We start from the raw sequence: 6,144 nt of genomic DNA on the forward strand, positions 1-6,144 counted from the left end.
GCACCCCACAGAGGGGGAGACAGGTCTAAAGAGCAACAGTGGGACTGCATTGGTAGAGTGGAAACAGAGACTGGATGGGGGAAATAGAACTGCATTTGAATTCAAATTAACTCAAGGGACCTTTCAATCCCTACCATTATGTTAACTCGCTGAGCAGAAACATGGCAATTCGGGACCCATGACTGAACAGTGGGCTCTCTCAATCCATAGACATCACCAGTAGCGATACTATCATGCAGCACTGTTGTGAAGTAGCAAAAGCCCTGAACTTGGAGTCAAAAACACGGGTTAAAGCCCTGGTCAGCACAGCACAGTGGTAGAGTCCAGTGTACATCTCGGCTCTGCACTTACTGGGATCTTAAATATGTTACTTCATCTCCTTGTGCCTCAGTGTCCCCATGGGTAAAATGGAGATAATAATAGTACCTTCCTTATAGGACTAATGTGAAGATTTTAAAATTTAATATGTATAAAGCACTTAGAAAAGTTCTCGGAAAACACTAAGCACTCAATAAACTGTAGCTATGATTATTACTAGCTTTCTAGTTGAATGCCTTTGGGCCCCGAGTCCTTGAAATCCCGACTCTCTGCTTTCTTCTTTTTAAAACATAATACTCCTGTCTTCATAAGATTGCTGTATGGTTTAGAAGAAAATAAAAGGAAAAATGGCTTTTAAATCACCAGTGTTATACCAATAGTAGTTATAGAACTAAGTTCCACTGTGTTTCAAAGAATCAAGAGCTCTTTTTTCTTGTACAGATTGATATTTTTAACTCCCTGGGTTGTCAAGAACTTCGTACAGCAATTTTCTTACAAAATTAGCCACTCTCAGTTCATAATAAGTAATTAAAGGAATTTTATCCAGAAATCTAGTGCATTAATCAGTTGGTTAAAGCAGATGGATGTCCAGCCATTAGAGATGTCTAAACAATTTAGTTAACCTTTAGCAAAAAATATGCACACACACGCCAACTAGTGCAGAGTTAAAAGATGTTAATGCTTCTTTTTAAAGCATTATGTGCAATGTTTATCCTTCTTCCTTTTTATTGTTTCTAATTATTTTTTAAATGTAGCAAACTCAATACAATTTCTTGATGAAGCTCTCTTTTCGGCAAGTTCATCTCAGGATATGAGAAGGAATGAAACACTAATGCTTGCTTGTGAGAGAGGCCATCTGAAGGTTTCCAAAAGCAAAATTAGAGCGTTCAAATATAGAAAAGGAAAATGGATCATTTTAAAGTCGATTTCCTAAAATAAACCCCCCTTCGCATTCTTAATCCACTCGCAAAGCGGGCTCCCCATTACTTAAGAAGAGGTTAATTACTTTGTGGATTACTCAAATCATCTGCTGCTTTTACTCACGAGCTCATCACAACTTTCTCCATCTCTTTCACTTCTGATTGTTTTATTGATAGTATATCAACCCCCTTGACCAAACAGAGAGTAAAAGAGGCAATGGGAAAGTGAAATCATATTAAATTAGTCTATCTTTCTTTTTTAATTTTTTTTTATTATTTTTTTAGAGAAAGGGTCTCACTCTGTGGCCCAGGCTGGAGCAATCATAGCTCCCTGCAGCTTCAAACCCCTAGGCTCAAGCAATCCTCCCGCATCAGCCTCCCTAGTAGCTGGGACTACAGGTGTGCACCACCACACCCAGCTAATTTTAAAAAAAATTTTTTTTGTAGAGACGGGGTCTTGCTATGTTGCCCAGGCTTGTCTTGAACTTCTAGCCTCAACTGATCCTCCTGCCTTGGCCTCCCAAAGTGCTGGGATTACAGTTGTGAGCCACCACTCCTTGCCCTAAATTAGTCTATCTTTCTATTCTCAGGCAGCTCTGATGAAAGATTATGAGAAAGAAGAAATAACTAATAGCTAAAAATGAGGGCTTAAAATTATTTGTGAGTCAATATATGCATAGTGAATAATGAAATGCAAATCACAGCATATAAGCTTTTTAGAAATGCTAAAAAAGCCTGCCATGTTAATCCTTTTTAATATATGGAGACATAACCTGAATTCCTAATTCACACAAAAAAAATCAGTTAGAAGTGGTAACATTGCATATTTTTGGTCTGAGAAGTACCTACTGGTGTTCCTACTAAAATCTTACAATAAAAGAATGAAAAGACAATCAGTATATGGAGCCTGGCCAGAGGGGAGGAGAGGAAATGGAAATGATCACACTAAAAAGAAGTTAGGGATCTGTGCTCTACCATGCTATGTTGAAAAGGAGCCCACATACACAGGAACTTGATTTAGGATAAAGGTGGCCCTGCAGGGCATTTGGGAACGGATGGCATTTTCAACAAATGGTTGATTCAGTTTTCATATCTGGGCAAAAGAGAAAAGTTGTCCTTTACTTGACAGCATACATAAAAATCAGTTCTGGGTAGACTGTACATTACATGTGAAAGATAAAACAATAAAACTTCCAGAAAATAGCAGGAGACTCTCTCCATGATTCGGTGATTAAAAAAAAAAAAAAAAATCTTAAACATAACACAAATGACATAAATCATAAAGGAAAAGACTGATGAATTTGACTACATGAATATTATAATAATGTCTTCTGTTCAATAAAAGCAACATTATGAGAGCAAAAAGACAAACCATTGAGTGGGCAAAGATATTTGTAACTCATATAACTGCCAAAGGACCCATTTCCAAAGTATACGAAGAACTTAGATGTCAAAAAGAAAAATAAAATCCAATAAAAAAATAGGCAAAAACCTTGAAAAAGTTCTTCAGAAAGAGGATATCCACCATGATTTAATTATAAGAATGTATAAAATTACCACATGTACCTTGAAAATATGTACATCTATTAAGTATCAATTAAAATAAATAAATTTTAAAAAAGAGAGAACATCCAAATGTCATCCACTAAGCATAAGAAAAAGCTATCAACTTCATTAGTCACTAGAAGGAAATGAAAATTAAAAACTATGATGAGAAACTACTATACACCCCCCAGGATGGCTAAAATGACAAAGACTGGCAAATGCCAAGTGCTGCCAAAGATGTACAGCAACGAGAAACTTCATACACTCAGTGGGACTATACAAAGATACAACTAGATTCAAGATCTGTTTGGCCATTATCCTAAGTGAAGTAACTCAGGAACATAAAAATAAATGGCACACATTGTCACTTACAAATGGGAGCCACACAAGGGCGCACACAGTGGTAGGATGCACTCAAAGTGGGGGGGAGGTGAGAGGGGGTAAAGGATGAAAAATTACCTATGGGGTATAATGTACACTATTCGGGTGATGGGTACACTGAAAGCCCAGACTTCATCACTATACAATATATACACATACTGGAATTAAACTTGTACCTCCTAAATCCATTAAAATAAAAAAAGAAGAAAGAAAAAGATCTGTTTGGCAATTCTTACTAAAACTGAATAAATGAATACCTTATGACCCGGCAATTTTGCTCCTAGAGCATGTGTCTGTGTGACTGCATGCACACCTAACAAAACTATGTGTACAGATACATCAAAAGATTTGTAAAAAACAAATGTTCATAGCATCTCTATTCATAATAGCAAAACTTGGAAACAACCGATGACCATTTACAGTAGAGTGGATGAAGTGTCTATATTCATATTACAAAACTTTATATGGTGACTAAAATAACTATAGTAACTTCTTTGAACCTCTCAAACATAATGTGGAGTGGGAAAAAATGCTTAACTCAAAAAAATATATACAATAATCTTCCATTTATATAGAGTTCAAAATTTGCCAAAACTAATCCAACTAAAAGTATGACAGTATTTTCTGAGGTGCTGGCAATGATTCAATTGCTGCCGATGTGAGAGAATTTATAAATATCCATTGAGCTCTATATGTATGATGTGTACCTTTAGGCATCTATGTTACATTTTAATTAAAGAAAAACTATTTAAAATATAAAGAAAAACAAATGCTTTTTTTACATGACCCCAAAAGTTCTGGTCCTAAACTTTCTCTTAAGGAAATGATCACAAATGTGAAAAATTTTAGGCACAATATATCACACACCATTGTTTGTAATGGCAAAAAAAGAGTGTTCAACAATAAGGAAATGTAAATTATGGCATATCTAATTAGCAAAATATTATATGGCAATAAAAAGTACACTCATGAAGACCCAATAGTCTATGCAAAACTACCCAAAAAAGATAAAGACTAACTGAAAACAGGCCAGGTGGAAATATGACAAAATCTCTATAGTATTTAAGTAACTGGGTTTTATGTGACTTTTTCTTTCCTTTTTTTTTTTTTTTTGCTTTAAAATTTTTTTTCATTGTTTGTTAGACTAGAAAAAATAAGAGTTTTATTATTATTATTACAGAATGCTTTGATCTTTTTTCACTAATCTGGGAGGGTGAGTCAGAAATTTCCCCTCTCTGTCACTAAATAGAAAATGCACCTCAACACACACACACAAAAAATTCCTGGGCAGTAGTGATGAGATCACTTGGCTAACTATTCATTGACCTATCTGCATAACTTGTGCCTCCCAAATCTTCATCTGATAAGAAATCTAATGTTGTTCTCTAGGAAGCAGATAAATGTGATAACTGATGAGCCAGCTCTGGAATCCTATGGAAGATAGTCTTAAGTTTCCTTGGCTTTTGCTTCAGGGACTGAAGAGAGATCCCCAACTTCTTTAATTAATGATTTTGCAACTAATCAGAGGTTAGGCATGCTTGCTGTTTTGGTCACAATTCTATGAAAAGAACTGTGCTAAGCAAGGACAAGGCTCTGTGCTATGTTTTGTGGGGTTATAAAAGAATATGAAACCTATTCCCACCTTCAAGCAGTTTAGGATCTTGTTTACCAGACAGCACATTATATAATATAAACCAAATAAAAAGATGTCAATGAATGAAACATTTAAGTTAATGAGCACCATTTCTATTTTTCTAAGATCTAACACTATCAGGCTTGAAGCCTAGAAACTATTAATATATTTCTCAGATTCCTTGGCCAGCAAGATTCTTGGTTTAGGTTCTTTGAATGAAAGGCACTTGTATGAAGTTGGAAGATGACAGAATCCACTTGCCTTTGACTCTGGAAGCAATGGTAGCAACTGATTTTGTGCAGAGTCTTACAACCAAGCTCCTGGAGTGGTAGCAGCACAGGCAGTAGTACCCTGGTCCCCTGTCATCACTGAGTGGGCCATCCTGGGGCAGATGGCACACGCTCTGGCATTCGAGGTCAAACTTTCCTGCAGTCCCTGGTCTAGGGAACACCACTGCCTTTACCATTCATTTGCTCCTCCAGGCCTTTTAACAACTATAACCCAATTCTTTGTACTAACTAACTGCTTCTCTATTTACAATACATATATTAGTGCAGTTTCCTTGACTGACCCATGACTTTGAGTCACCAAGCAGCAGAATCTCTTCTCTGGTCCCTTCTGGAAATAGGCTAAATGTCACTGTACAGAACATAGTCTTCTAACTCTACCATCAACTCCTTTTAGCTCTATTTTGACCATCATTATGAGTTTGCTCTCTGTTAACTGCCAAGAATATGAAACATGATGACATGAGAAAAAGTCTTTATCTCAAACATTTGGCAGAAATTCACACTGTCTTGAATTAGTTAGGTTTATCCTTCACAATAAGAATAACATATATATTTGTGGTTTTATTTTTTTGGAGGGGTCTTCCAGTGAGGAGTGGAAAACCTGCTAGACAAATTCTAAAAGGGCTGTTAACACTAAGAATAACATATTAAATACAGCATGATGCTCCTTGAGTTGAGAACAATGATATAATCATTGGAGGATTAGCCTGATATTAATTAAGCTTATCAAAATCATCACTATGTATCTTTATGTGAGCGTGTGTACACACACATACACACATACATGCCTTCTCCATTTTTTATCTCTTACCTAGATTTCCACCATAATTCTATATACATAAAACCTACTTATATTTCATGGTAATTTAGATTACGTAAAGGCATGTAGGACTCATGAATGGCATAGAAGTGACTATAGCCCCCACATACGTGCATAACTGCTTCAGTGTGGGAGAGAGAAGAAGCCATCTCCTGTGCACAGAATCAATATGGATTAGGTCAGGCTGCTGGTTCTGCCGGGTAAGATGTAAACATACTCCACCCATCTCTCTCATTG

General features: G+C 36.2%; 1 non-coding gene across 1 annotated transcript; it reads right to left on the reverse strand.

The window, feature by feature from the left end:
- Window positions 1-5,660: 5,660 nt before the first annotated feature.
- Window positions 5,661-5,723, reverse strand: LOC138399234 (U7 small nuclear RNA). Its single transcript, XR_011236125.1, has one exon. It is a non-coding gene; the product is annotated as a U7 small nuclear RNA (small nuclear RNA).
- Between the last annotated feature and the right edge of the window lie 421 nt (window positions 5,724-6,144).

The sequence above is a fragment of the Eulemur rufifrons genome, chromosome 18 (assembly GCF_041146395.1).
Source record: "Eulemur rufifrons isolate Redbay chromosome 18, OSU_ERuf_1, whole genome shotgun sequence".
NCBI lineage: Eukaryota > Metazoa > Chordata > Mammalia > Primates > Lemuridae > Eulemur > Eulemur rufifrons.